Genomic DNA, 16,084 nt, shown 5'->3' on the forward strand with positions numbered 1-16,084 from the left:
TCTGTTTGACCTTTTTGCAATAGACTTCAAGTAACTTTGAAATAAATAAATACCTTATAACCAGATATATGTCTTGAAGTTTGTGTATGGAGCTGAATGTAAAATTAGCTGTACAGTAATCCTTTGGCCTACTACCCTTATGGTAGTGAGCTGCTTATTGTAAAAAAAATTGTTACATTTTTATTGCATTTTTGCTAGTGTCTGAATCCAGTATTTGTATTTTTTACTTTATTAATTATTATTCTTTTTATTCATGGACAGCTAATTGTATCACAGTTCCATGTGGGGCCATGTTTAGAACAATATGAAAATGTGAATACTGCCAATTTTACTTTTGATTACATGCTTAAGACTACAGTCTGCCCAGCAGAGTTCTGATCCAGAGTTTATAGATGGAAAAAACATCTGCCATAGATGTTGTTTCTCTAATTAAAAGGAAATTATTCAGGATCTGTTCTTTGACATATAAAGAAATGCATTTCTAGCAAAAAAATAGAAATAAAAAATTATCTGGTATAACTGCAGCACTCAATTTTTTTAATGTAATATTAAATCTAAAGGCCTAAGGAAAGCTAGATGTTTTGTTTTCATTCTTTTCAGAGATATCGATGATGTTGAATGACGTTATGTGGATTAGTCTCAGCCTGTTGAGGAGTATGATTATTCAGCATGAGCCTAATGATAAAGAGACAATAAGTCATGCGGCTCAGTGTCTTTAATATGTTTGGCACTGAATCTTCAAAATAAAAGGCGTGAAATGAAAGAAAACTATTTTTAGCATATTTTCAACGTTTTTCTTAATGTATCTTCAGCAATTGCTTTGACAATTAATTTTTTAAATCTCAGCTGACTCCTAACAATTGAGATCATACAACGTCCATGACTGATAGACACCTACTTGGTATATTTCTATCAAAGGTAAGCAAGCATTCTGAAAGATCTCATTTATTTTTCTTCAGGATTATGTTAAGGATGATTCTGTTGAACATGGAGTTAGAGGTAAAACCGCATGTGGAATCTGTGGTTAGAACATTAAATTCACAGGACTTGATTTCTTCAACTAAGGTCTTTATGTGAGCATCTCTTAAGAGTGTGGATGAAAGTAAAATATGGAATAACATGGGAACTAAAATTCTGAAATGAACTCCATTAATTTCAGAAATCATGACTGCCATCCACACACTACACGGCTATTAATCTAATTTAGCAGTAAGGCACTTCAGAGAACAAACTTCAGAGAATAGAAAGACTGAGCTGATAAATATGATTTAGAAATTGATAGATACAGATTGCCTTTCATTCCAAGCTTGATATGTTCAGTCCACCTTAGAGGCTTTCCTGATCATTTGGACAAGGGAGATGTTGCCAATTTAATAGCAGTTATTCTTGCAGCTGATCGAAAATTAAGATGATTGAATTGCCTTAGAAGACCACGAACCTGGATTGAGAAAATAGATTCATCACTAGTGAATGGAGAGAGGCTTTCAGATGACAAGAATAAGTTGCCATCTCTTTCTCTTGTGAGAGGGAGAGTGAGAGAAAGAGTTAGAATTCCCCTAGAAAATGACTTTCTGTGTCCAAATGAGAAGCAGCCTAAAGATGTGTGGTAAACAACAGCAGTTATAAATATTTCTAGGGAATTAACCTTTCCAAATCTCTTCCTCGCTCTGTTCTTAATACTGAGCTGTTTTCTGAGAGTGTATCAGAGGAGGAACTATTTGATACCTTTTATGCCCTATCTGTGGTTTCTGGTGTTCATGAAGGAAAGGTTCCCATTCTGCATTTGCTTTTTTGTATGGCTTGAACCTATGGGTCCTATTTCCTGAGAGCTGTCCAAGATGCATAGCAAGAGTAAGCTAAGTTTTTCTTTTGTTCTTAATGAAGCTAGGTTATAGTAAAGCAAGGCATACAAATTTATTTGTCTCAGTGAGAAAGCAAGCAATCTATTCTTCAGTTCAGTCATCCTTGCTGAACTATTGGGCAAGGCTGGTTGTCCTTGGTGATATTTAGACAACAATATATTGAGGGAGTCTTACTTGTTTGTAGGTTTTTTGGTTTTTTTTCTTCTCCTTTTCCCTTTGAAGTAAAATGCAGAACTGTACTTGAAGCAAGCATGCCCAACTCTCAGAGAAAAGTAAAAATCCCAGAGGTTTGGGTCAATCAGAGACAGAGAAAAAGGAGAGAAGAAAAAAAAGAAAAAAGAAACCCAGCCCAATCTTTGTATTCCTGGAGTGCAGAGGCTCAGATCAAACTGGAAAATAATAATAATAAAAAAAATAAATTAAAAAATAAAAAAGGAAAAAAATACTTTCTATCAGTCAGAGTATTTCAAAAGCTAGATACTAAGAAGGTCTGGTTTGGGAAGAATTTGTATTTAAAATCCGCAAGTACAACTTATTATTCAAGGCTGTTTCTTCTGAAAGTTCTTAACCCTTAGCCCCATGTATACAGAATGTGGACAGCAGTTCTGTTTGATAGAATGTTAATCATACAAGTCAGGAATTGTTCTCTTAAAAAAAAAATGGTGGGAAAGGAGAAAGAAGAATAAGCTGCAGTTATCAAATATTTAACAAGCAAATATAATTTGCATCTCAGAAGTGTAAGTGAATTATGTTTGAGTCATCTGGATGAAAATTAAAGTAAATAAGGCTGCTTCTACATTGGCCTTAGCTAGTGATGATGTCTGAGGAAACTTCCATGTCTAATATTTGTGATTTTTCTTTCTTAAGTTGACAAATTTATTTTTTTCATGAGACAATTTGACTGTAAAAGAAAAATAATCTGTTATGAAATTGAGAAGACATTTAAAAATGTATTTGGATGCTAAATAACATCATTTCTGATTACATTTCATTATATTTTTGTCTTTTTAATTGTTGGCATATATAATTATTGCATAACAACTCAGCTGGGAAATTAACACCAAGATTAATACAAGAAAGTAGCTTTCCACACTAATGCTTATTTTGTCCATCCAGTGTGTGAATTACACCTGATGATTAGGTTTCACACTTCCTTTTATAGTTGTACCTTCAGTGAAATGATTACTTAATACATTACCAGTTCCTGTTTGAAATTAATCCCTATATTGTTCCATTGGAGTTTACTAGTGGTATAATCCTAGGTGCTGCTACACTGGCAGAAGGAGTAGGGAGGATGTGTTCTTTTTCAACCTCTTTTGAGTGGAGATGCCAGTTGCAGTGCTCCCTGACAGGCACTGTGAATTATTACAAATTATGTGCTTAATTATTGTCTTTCACTTCACTCTCACTTCCTGCATAAATAACTTGACAATAGCATCTGCAAGGACCTAGTATACACTGAATATTTATGACCTATAACAGCAGTAGTAGTGTTCATGCCCATATATTATTTTTACTGCCTGTGTGTTGCTTCAAGAAGAAAAGTAAACATTGGCTGTAAGGAGTTCAATTGGAGGAGGGGGGGAGGTAAATGAGCAGGGAGGAACAAAACACACACAAAACAAAAACTATTCACTCCAGATTAGTACAAATGCTTTTCTGTAGGGTAGTGGTGCTAAGACTTCTACGTAGCACATGTTATCACACCTTTGTTTTCATAGTTACAGCATTCAGTCCTTGAGTAATACTGGTGGGGTGCAGGGAGAAGATATCTTTCTTCAGTTCTGAAATGTATCACTGTCTTGTGACAACAGTGGTCTGATTTTAATGCTGCCAAAAAGTGTCTTCTCCAAGTAATGCTGAACAAATTCCTATTAATGGGAAATTTCTTGGATGGGTGCCTACTCTGCTGAAAGCCCTGCAAGGCTTAAGACTACTGTAGAAGACAAAAACAATTCACTCTAAAACTTAGTGTTACAAAAGCATATCATGTAGGAATTCACAGTTAAATGACATATGCTAAATTATATTTCTACTCAGATAAACCACAAGGACAGAAGCTGGCTTTTATTGCAACCATCAACTACTTTTTCCTGGTTCTTTGGGCTAAAACTAAGTGTAATTTTTTTTTATATACCACTTACATGGTACAAGCAAGTGTTATTTACTCTCAACTATCAAGCTGCAAGTTGTGATACAAATAGGTATACTCAGCCTTTCATAGCATCTACTATCAGAGAACACTGAAAGAAAATGAATTCTGCATTAGGAGGCTATTTGTTTCCTTTTCTGTAAAAACCAAACACAATATCATTGAAACTTGTATCAAATAAAAAACAGCTAGGTGATGTTTTCCAGTTCTGTTATTAAGCTTTTCCTTGTTTGGTAACGTAGCTTGCTATGAAAGTCAATTTTGCTCTTGTGTCTGCTGTACTCACAGATAATATCGTATTTAAGGAATGAAAAATTCTAATTGAATCTTCTCCTGTTATATACTTCTTTTAACAAAATCTGAGGCTATTAAAGACAGCTTTTTTTAAAAAGGAAGAAAAGTTGCATCTCATAGGGCTATTTATTGAAAAGATGAAGTGATTCAGGGGATAATCCATTTAGAAGTTTCCTGTTAGAAGGCTTTTTACCATAGTAGGCAAGGATATTTAAAAAGTCAAAAGAAGAATTACTGGTAGTAAGGTTATTCTATTTTCTAAAATTTCAGAAAATATCAGCAATATTATGTATATAATTTACCACAGCTATAGTAGATGTTTTGTTATTACATAAGACCTTTGAATCACAATTTAACATCACTAACGGTATTGAAGCTCACAATTTTTTGTCGTTTTACCGATCAGGGTGAAGAAATTAAACAGTGGACTCTGTTAATATAAGTGAAATATAATAATAACAATGGAAGGTTTTTTTTAAACTGAGCTGCTTAGCATCTGCATTTGGAATTAAGACTTTGCATAACTATTTGTTGGATTTGTTTTATCTAGTTTAAATTCCAATAGCAAATCAGAAGGTTGGTACTATGAATGATAACATCTCTACTGAAAATCCCCTTAATGGTAGGAAGGAGAGAGGATCTGGGTGTTCTGAACACAGGTAAAGCTCTGTGTGACATCTGAAGAAACTGCAGACCTGTCTTAGGTTTGATGCAACAGCAAGTACTTGAGAGCAGAGAATGCCAGGAAGCTTTGAATTGGAGTAATTTTATTCTCTTAACTGCTGTCTCTAGAACCAGTCTGGGATGTTTTCTCAATGGTCTGTCAAGTGAAACAACACAGTCTATTCCACCTATTGCTTCAAATTTTCCCTGGACATACAAGGTAGGGCTGTTAATACCTTTAATATGCTCTTTCCTGAGATGGAGGCTGAAATGTAGATAACTCTGTGTAGAAATGTTCCTCCACTGATAGCAAATAATCCAAAATAAATGTGGCTCATGAAGAAGAGATTTGATAGAAACTTGCCAATTTAGGGTAAAAATAAGAGTGATAGTGGCCACGTACACATGAAAAATTGGAAGTTAAACCCAACTGCATCACACTTGCCTAGCATTTCCAATCAATTCTATCTCCAGCAACAAAAATCCAATGCAAATGAATTATGTATGGATGGGGTAACTAATATATGTGTGTATGTATATACAAGGATGTAAATATATTAGGCAAAATCTTTCACTTTCTATGCTTCTTTTCCATCTCCAACCCCTTTTCTTCTTTCCTTCTCCTTCATTGTTATTCTTCATTTAAATGTTATCAGCTTCCTGCTTTACCTTGCTTTTCCCGTTTTACATTGTTTTTCTTCCTTTACATTATATGAACCAGCATAAAAATACATGCATATGTATGTGTGTACATACATATACACACACAGTGTAAGTCACTAATTGCATGCTGATAGACTCACCATATAATCACAGATTTCTTTACTATTTAGCACTGCACTGAGTATAGGTAATTTATATCAGTTACATAATAATATATCCAGAAAAATATCATTTTTTAAATGTTTCTCTGAAGAACCCAGTACCATATTGTTATGTTGTATTGCATTTGTACAGCAATATGTTCAGACATCTGCACAGGCAAATGTTTCACAAATTCTGAAGTGCTGAAAAAATAAAATGAGTCATACTTAGTCAAATATATGGAAAACAAATCACAATCCTTAATAAAATGTCAGGATGAAATTTATAGTATGTATTTGCATGAGTTATATGGTAAATCTAATAAAATTAAAGTGTAATCCATATTGCACTTGGGAGTGTGGACTCTGTTTATCTGTCCAAACATATTTTTGGTGCTACTGAAGTAATTTGAAAAAGATTCAGATCTTCACATGAAAGCTTTAACAAAAATATAATGCTATTTTATTTATTAAATAGTGAGGCCTAACGATCTCTGAACTTTGCTGAGAGATCATTTATTTTGCATATATTATTTTAAATTATAAGGATAAATTACAAGTAAGGATGGTATCCCCACATGAAATAATAGTATTGAGATTTTATGATTAAATAGGGTGCTTCCACTTCATTTAAAGAAAAAAAAGTTTGCTTAAAAATATATTATTACATATATATATATATAGAGAGAGAAGCCTCTAAACAGTAGCATTTTTTTCTCCATCTTGAGTTTTCTTAACTGAAGAAAATCAAAGTTATGAATTGCAGTTTACTGGTTATTGATTTTCTTTCTTTTAATCTTCTTGTTCCTTTTTTATCTTCATATATTCATTCACTGAAGTTCTTTCATTCAGCTTTCTCTTTCCTCTGGAGTTACTCTTAACCGGAAATTTGATTTCAGAGAGCTGAATTACAAAGCATGAACTATTTGCATTGTAAGGACAGTATTTATCAGGAAGCCCAAGACACACTGAAGCACCCATCACTGCTACAGAAGCTTTTTTCTGTGCTAAGTGACACAGCACAGAGAAAGCAACAGGACTTCTGTTGGCAGTGTAATGAATTAAGTCTGACTGAATTCTTTCACACTTAATATAGTTGAAGTTATAATTCAGAGGATGTCTTAGCCACCTGTCACCACCTGTGCCATGAGTAGTTCTCGTATCCTTTCTCTTTTCTAATAATAATTTTGCTCATTGGTAGGTAGTAGTGATTTTCTCCTCCTACATTTCATCATGATTTTTCACAAAATTTTCAAGGATATAAAACTGTTAGAGTTTGTATTTCCTTGAAAAATTGGGGAAAATCAGCTCCCAATTCTGCTGGAAGGAGAAGAAAAAAAAGTACGTATTCATGTATTGTAATACAAATCTCTCTTAGGAAGATTTGTATTACAGGCTAAAAGGTATTTCTATTAACAAGTTATGATAATAAAATCTGTGCATTGTATCAGTCAAGCAGCAGTTTGCTGCTACCAGCAGGATGTTGACTGAGCAAAAGGAACATAATGAATACAGAGAACAGCTTTAATAAAAGATTCTCAGCTCCATTCTTCTGCCTTCAGGCAGTTATAATTGTTTTTTTTTCTCTATTGACAGATTATCTGGCACTTCTAGGACATGAACAGATTCTGCTTTGAGGTTAGTGTCATATTCTTCAAATCCAGTATTGAGTCCACTTTAGGGACGTTTTCAGTCCCGCCAAATTCCTCTCTCTTCTATCAGTGCTTTTAAGAATTAACTTGTAGAAAATAAAGACGTTTCACAACTAATGACAGCACTGGGTGGGGGAGGTGCAGACAGGAAGGGAAGCATTCAGCATGGAAGTAGCATTGCACTGGCAGAGGACAAAAAAGGCTTCGATCTCCCCAGCTTTGTGTATTTCTGCCCAGCAGCTTTTAACTCTTCAACCAGATAAATAAATTTGAAGCCTTGCTGAGTGCATACATAGGAGAAGCTGCTTGACTAAACTTGTTGAAGGCAGAAGGATGGTGGGAACACTTTGCCCCAGTTTCTCTTAACACTTTGAAGTCTGAAAAACTGCACTTAAGGAACGATTTTACATGTTTTTTTAATAGAAATTATCTTAATGACAAACGTCTTTATGACCAGAAACAGGGCATCAGTGATTTTAGATAGGAAGCAAAGAAAATGCTTGGTAAAACTTCTATGTGTTATCCAGGCATCAACCCAACAAGCTGCCAATGCTTAAGAAATGCATGTGAACAAATGTAATAAGTATTTGAGGCACGTCTCTGGTAGGATGTTGGAGCTGGAAAAATCAAGTTAATACAGCCAGAAAAGGGCAGGGAGACTGATGAAAACAAAGTACATGATGACAGTGGAGAACAAACATGAAGGGAAATAACTGACAGAAAACATTTGTAAATTGTGCCTAAGTTGGGGAAAAATGAAAAGGGAGTATAAACTAGGCCTGTTTTTCTTTTACTTTTAATTTTTCCTATGTCATTTTAATTCTCTCTCAGATCATAGAATTTATGAATAAAAGCACTCAAATTGAGGTTTGCTAGTTTGAAGAATTGCTATAACTGCCTTGAATAATGCAGTTACTTTTTTATTTATGTAGATAAAAAGTTATTTTTAAGTGAAAGCAATAATTTCCATAAAATATGATTTTAATATCTCTGTGGTTTGTGGTTCCCTTGGTAATGAAAAAGCTAAGCGATCTGGTGGTAAAACTCAGTCTGAGCTGTAAGACGAATATGCTTTGTGTTTTATTCTTTGTGGAACTGTGAATAAGTCATTAACAGTTCCACAGATTAATGTAGGTGTTTAAAGCCTACCGTCATAGTAACTAAGTTATCTTCAAGTGTCTTTCTCTAGGCTGAGATACCACTGAACCTATTTATCCTAATTTTGATTTATAACTCATTTATATAGGTCACAACCAAAGCATACAAAATCAGTCTTCATTCGTTGCAGATTATTGTGTACTGAAAAATAGAAACCATTTACATATGTACTCTGTTTTTTAAAGCCTTGGCTACATAGATAATTTTGTCATCTTCGGATGAATTTCTTCTAGAATAGTTATATTCTACAACATAGGTCTTTAGATATTTGAGTAGTTAACTAGATTTTAATATTGCAGTTCACTAGTTGAAAAAACCGTCAGTATATTTAGGGTTTTATAAACTGTCAGAGGAGCAGTAATTGCTGTGATTTGGGGATGATTTATGGAATATTATGACATAAGGTCTTGCAAGTTCTTTTTTCCATCCATCTCTGTGTTCCTGCTTTATAAATTTCTGTGGAATCTCTTCTAGTGTTAACACAATTACACTAATTTAATATAATACATGTTCACCAGAATACACATAACATACAGAATATATATGAATATTTTTAAAAACTTTAAAAATCATACTTATTTCTGTATAATTCCTCAGCTTTATAGTCTAGTATACGATAAAAAATAACCAAGGATTCAAATTTCTTTTCAGCCTCCAGGTGATTCATTTCCCACAGTGGAAACACTGAGTTGGTATCTCTCATTCCCTTTCTTCCCTGAGAAATTCAGCACAAGAAAGCAGTAGAAATTCAGCTGTATCAAATGACTCATCTATGTAGTTACTGGATCTGGGCCAAGAGCACAGTTATCACAACAGTTTTTCTAAAATGATGATTCCTGAAAAAATAAGATCTTGTATCATTGTATTCTTACAACCCCTGAGGAAATTTAAAACAGAAAAATAAGTTTGTTTGTTTGTTTGTTTGTTTTTAAGGTGACAACCCTCCAATCACTTTCTGAGGAAGAAGAAAAAGGATCCCTAACTGCAGGTTAGGGGATGATCTATTGGAATGGAGCTCTGTGGAAAGGGCCCAAGTGTCCTGGTGGACAACAGGTTGGCCACGGTGGGCAGAGTGTTCTTGTGTCCAAGAAGGCCAATAATATCTTGGCATGCACTGAAAAGACCATGGCCAGCAGGTCAGGGAGGTTATTCTTTCTCTCTTCTCTGTCCTGGTGAGGCCAAATCTGCAATACTAAGTGCAGTTCTGGACTCCCCAGTTCAAGAAAGATGGAATTTCTGGAGATAGTCCAGTGGAGAGCCACAAAGATGATGAGGGTTCTGAGGCATCTCCCTTAAGAGGAAAGGCTGAGAGACCTTGGACTGTTCAGCCTGTAGAAGAGAAGACTGAAGGGAAATCTTATCAACACGTAACTATTTCAAGAGTAGTTGTCAGGATGGGGTAAGACCCTTTTCAGTGATACTCAGCAACAGGTCAAGAAGCAATGGGTACTAACAAGAACGCTGAAATTTCCATATGAACATGAGGAAAAATTTCTTTACTTTGGGAGTTACAGAGTACTGGAACAAACTCAAGGTTGTAGAGTCTATTCTGGAGGTATTCACAAGGATGTTTTCCTGTGTAACCTACTCTAAGAAACCTGCTTTAGCAGTGGAGGGATGGAATAATTGATATGCAGAAGACTGTTTCAATTCCTGAAATTATTTGACTCTGTGGCTCTGATTTTATCTCACCTCATTAGTAATGATTTCTGGTTTAGTTCTATTATGCTAAGCGTGCTGCTTCGGTAGTTCAGAATATCTGTGAAATGAGTCTCTGGTATGCTATCCTCAAGTCTACAAGGTGAAATCTGTGTACTTTTCACCACTTAATGTCAGTTATTTTTGAATACGAGATTAATAGTGAATTGCTTCAATTAAAATAATAAAAATTCATTTTCTAGTTCTGCTTTCCTCAAAGGTGCATTAGAAATTAGCTAAAGGAGGAACTCCTAAAAGTACTTTCTACATTTTTTTCTTAAACAGAATTCCTCTAGTATTAAAGGTTTTATATTTTATTTTATTTATTTATTTCCCATATGTTAGATAGAAGAAGAGTCCTTTGAGCATGGTGGTACTTATAGTTCTTGCATTGAAAAATGAATTTGACTAGAAGCCTTTATCCAAAGAAAGCAGAGGAAAGTGTTAAGAGTAGCTGAATGAGCCTAGAAAGAGGCTTCTGGAATAGGATACTTACAGTATTCAGCCTATATTACTTATTTCCCTAGAAACTACTGACAGAAGACAACCAACAGGGTATCTTGCATCTACAGAAGATCAGCCTTTCTGTTTACATGGGAGATGAAAATTGTCAGCAATACATTTTTCTAAGTGAACTAAAGATTTAAGAATTTTATATATCTAGTTCTACTAAGTATGCAGCACTAAGAAGTTATATTGAATTGCTGTAATATGGTAACAGAAGGATGCAATTCTTGGCTTAGAGGAGGCATTTCTGCATAACTTATGCTTTGAGTATGTCAGCAGTAGTCTTAATTTAGAGGAACTGCAATTTACATGTTTTCTGAGTAGGTTTAAGTTTAAGCTCTGCATGAGAGGACAGCCTATAAGTTTTGTAAGAAAGTAGAAAACTATGTTCATGCATAAGTCTCCCCACTCACTCTGTCATATATTTGTTTAAAGCAAATACAGTTAGAGCAACTTCTGCAGGACACAAACTTTGAAAGCCTCAGGAAAAGATATTTCCTTCCCAAAGGGAGTGAGTATTTTGTAGTAGACAGGCCAAACAATAGTCACCTAAACGACTTAATTAGGAAGAGTTTTGGCTTAACTGCTCACTAATTAAAATTTTGTTGTGTTAATTCAGTAGTTAAAGGTCAGGAATTACTCCTGGCTAGCACTGTGTCTCAGGAAAATATCCAGGAAATGGCCATCAGCTCAAATTAGAGGTGTTAATATGCAATTAAAGGTCACGATATCAGATTTTACTGAATTAAATTAGTAATTCCTTGCACTGAAGGAAGAGCTACTTAGTTATTTTAATGTACCTTCACAGGAACATTCCAGTAGAGCATGTGCTTTTTATAGAAGCTAGAGGCTGTGTTGAAACATAATTCTCACTATCTTAAATAGTGGACAGTACCCACTGTGTGGGTAGAGATTAATTCAAACAGGGTGAGGAAAAAAAGTTTTCTTTTGTGTTTCTTAAAGCTGAAGCACTTGGAAGAAAGTAAACTTCACATAGCCTAGATTAGGAATACATAATGGTAACCATGCTTACCTTACTCTGTAGCATGTAGTTTTAATTCCAAAACATTTCACATTGTTAAGTAGCTAATTACATCTCTTCGATCTTTATTGTCTCTACTCGGGTGGATTTATCAGTACAGCCATGACTAGGGACACAGATGAACATTGTATTTTTATGTATGTTCCAAACTACTTCCCAGTTAATTCAAATCTCCTGTTTTGGTGATTCAGTACTACAGCTGCTAATAATACTCAGATCTACTATCTGGTCAGCTATTTCCTTCATTGTATTTAGGCATAAGTAAAAATGTTTGGCTTTGTCAAGTAGATTAAATTCTATTTACATCTTCTTCAATATTTTTTTTTCCTTTTTATTTATTTATTTATTTATTTTCCCTTAAAATCGTGCTACATAAAGTCTTAAGAGTCTCTTTGTGTGGTATTGTCTGCTAATTCAAGAAAAGGGTTTTTTGTATGTTATTAATCGAGATATTTGTCTGTAAAAATAAAAGATCTGAGACTAATTAACTCTCATCAGAGCAAAATAAACTACTCTGACCATCTGCCAATTTCTGCCAGCATCCTTTAGCACTCACTAGATGGCTGTGTATCCTTATGTATGCTTTGTTTGTAAAGACAAGAGTAGTGAACCATAGTAGTAACAGTCAGTGTGCATTCCGGTATATGGCTTACTTTAACCTCTGCTAAAGAGACCTCATGGCAAAAACAAATCAGTGTCTTCTGTCTCGAGCTTCCTTTACCAACCTCAAGTATCTTCCATCAAGTATTTGTACTGTAATCACTGAAAGGGCATTCTCTTTGCATTTTCATTGTTTGATGGAGAAAAAACAGCTGATTTCATCTCTTTGATCTCTGTTGTGGTATGTTCATTAATGCAGTCATGAAGAGGAACACTAAACAAGGCAGTCTTTATTTGTCTTCAAGAAGTTGTTTAGCATGATTTCATATGTTGCATTCTGAGGGAGTTCTTTTTATAAACACGTGAATGGATCATGTACTTGTTGACTACCTAACCCATGTAACTCAGTGTTGTTTGAAACTCTACTTGTTAAGTGAGAAGCTATAGCAACCAAAGACCTAACATACTTTATAAAAATAAATATGTTTCATTATTGACAGCACTGACTACTTAAAAAGAAACTGCAGTATACTATAAAATAGAAAAGCACTTCAAGTAATTAAGGATTACTCGAAGGGTTACAGTAAATGGACTTACATGTGGTTGGTTGCCAGTTGCTAGTGAGGCTTCACAGGGCTGCATTTTAGGACCAGTTCTCTTTAATGTTTTCATAAGTAACTTGGATTCAGGACTCAAATGTATAATAAATAAGTTTTCAGAAGACACTAAACTGGGAGGAGTTGTTGACTCTATCAAAGGTAGATAGGCCTTGAGGTCTTTACAAACTAGAGGACCAGTCAATCAGCAACTGCATAAAATTTAACAAGAGAAGTGCCAGATTTTGCATCTGGCATGGGGAAATCCTATAGAATTGCAGACAAGAGTCTGGAGCACAGCCCTGTGGGAAGTTATATGGGGATTCTGGCTTGAAGGCAATGAACACTGTGTCCAAGAAGAGCATCAAAGATGGTTAAGAGTCTAGAATGTGAGGTGTATGAGGAGCAGCTTTAGTCTCTTGGTTTGCTCACGCCAGAGCAGAGGAGGCTGAGGAGAAGTTGGAGTGGCCTCAGCTCCTCATGAGGAGAGGAGGGTCCTGAGGGAATGACATGCAACTGTGTCAGGGGAAGTTCAGGTTGGGGGTTAGAAAAACAGTTGTTGACCAGGAGTCGTTGGACCCTGGAACAGCCTCCCTAGAGCAGTGGTCATGACACTAGGCTGCTAGAGTTCACGGAGCATTTGGGCAGTGTTCTCTGACATATGGTTTTATTTTGAGGTAAATAGTGATGCCTACGGATTCCTTCTAAATCGGTAAGGAATTCTGGTTTTCTATGATAAGAACTGAAGAAAAATTGAAGCAGTTTCTTTCTGAATTTTATTGTAGTCAATAGAATATTTTTGTTCTTATTGCGTAACTGATTTTCCTCCTATTGCAAGATCTTTCCTGAAGTCATGTATTTTATATGCATTCCACTTCTAAATTTGTGTGTCACTGGGATATCCTTTTTATTCATTTTAAGCATCTCTTCTGTTTTAAGCAATATTAAAAAAGCAGTTTTCACTTTTTTTTTTTGTTATTCATCATCTTCTTAAAATATACAGTCCAAATGTATTTAGTTCTCTCCTACATGAAAGGGTTTTATTCCTGTGTTTCATAACAGTAGTCTACCTCAAATATTTTTACTGCAGTATTTGTTGAAGTTGTAAATATATATATATTCATAATATATATTAATATATATAACTATATATATATATAGTTATATATATGGAAATTGAAAATAACAGCACTGACTAACGTATTAATCTCAGATTCATTTCCCTTTTTTTACATCATCTAACTCGTTTACATGTTCACAGTAGGATATTGTGCTTTATGTAACCAACAGTTATGTAGCCATTTAAGACTTTCAGCCTCAGTCCAGTATACTTTACTGACTGTATTGCCCCAAATGCTGTCACCATTCTGCCCAGTCACTTAGGAAGGCTGAGGCCCATTCTCCCTTTTGCTTCTTATTCTGAATCTGAAAGGTCTGTTTGCAGAGCTAAAGGAGCATTGCAGTCATAATGAAAGAGATGTAAGACAAATTTTATAACAAAAATACGGAATCTGTTGAACTAAAACTGTGTAATTGAAGATATTTGAGATAAGAAAATATCACTTAAGTGAACTCCATGATTCTGGAGAGAGTAGGTTTTTCTAGCTGAGAGGGATCCTTTTTACAGAAGGATAAGGGCTACTTTGTGAAATACATTGGAAAGATGAGAGAAATCATAGCCTTGATTCCTTTACACATGTACATTTACTAAAACACCGCTGATGAAGTGACAAGATAATTTTAAATGATACAAAGTTAATTAAAATCTAAATTATATTTAAAAAATAAATGAAGTCTTTCAGCAGAAGTAGTAAAATATATTTTCTGATAGCTGGATGTGGAAATCAGAACATAAAAGACGTAGAATTTGAATTCACTGCCGACCCCAGTACCAGAACTGGAGTTGAAGGAGAAGCTGTTGTGTCTAGCATTTGACTCTGATTGAAAGCATGAAGTGATAGATTAAATCTGTACTTATGTCAGGAAAATCTATCACCAATGTGATCTATATGTGCATTTATGATTCAGGCTTTAATAAAACAGCAGTAAGGAAAACAAGGCAAAGCTTATTTTTTGAGTATACTGGTTACATTTTTTTTTTTTTTTTTCAGTATGTGTTTCTATCAAGATTCTGGACTTAAGTCCTCTGTAGAAGATGCTTCAGAACAATATTTTGCCTTACAGTGCCTCTCAGTAGTGTCTCTTTCCAGTGTCTCAACCTGCCTTCCTCCACACAACACATTTTGTAAGCATCAACTGTTGTCAGGATGATCCTTACAGTCTGATACTGAACTATTTTGTGCCCATATATGCAGAGCTCTTGGTATTGTATCCATTGATCCACAAAAGGAAGCAACCAAGCTAATAGAGCCATCACAGCTAGATACCTGGTGCTCTACACTGAAGCCATCTCTCTTTGCATACTTTAGCATTGGTCACTCAGCTCTTTCACTTGATCAGTAAACTGATACTGAGCATTAAAGTCAGAATAGCACAAAATGTTCCAGACAAGCTAGAATAGAGGAAATTGAACTTTTTGTTAGTGATATCTTAGAGCATCCTAGGAACAAAATTCCAACCAGTTTAGTCACATAATATGCAGATTATGGAATAGAAACTTGCTGGAATACTTGTCTACATAAGCTCTTTTGTAATAGAAAAAATGACATGGGTACCAAGGAACAAGGTAGTATGAATAGACTAAAAATGATCAAAATTGAATTAAAATGTTGATTGGAGGAAGAAAAAAAAAAAAGGAAAGGAAAAAGAAAGAAAAAAGAAACAACACAAAAATCTGTCATAGGAAATAAAAATGAGCTATATTTATCACTGCTATTGAACCAACTAACTCATTTTTAGAATCCTATACATAAAATATATCAATATAGGCAACACTTCAAAGTGAGGGCAGTTGTGGTTAATATAACCATACTCACCTGCTGAAAATGTCACCTGTGCTATGAAAATAATTAGAAAGTTAAATTAAGCCTCATTATGTCAACAGGACCATTTTTCTAAGTAGTGAACTGAATTTTCTGTGGTAAAAGTGTAACTCTA

This window comes from Cyrtonyx montezumae, unplaced genomic scaffold (genome assembly GCF_038088225.1).
Source record: "Cyrtonyx montezumae isolate F1298 unplaced genomic scaffold, pur_monq_1.0 scaffold_8, whole genome shotgun sequence".
Lineage (NCBI taxonomy): Eukaryota > Metazoa > Chordata > Aves > Galliformes > Odontophoridae > Cyrtonyx > Cyrtonyx montezumae.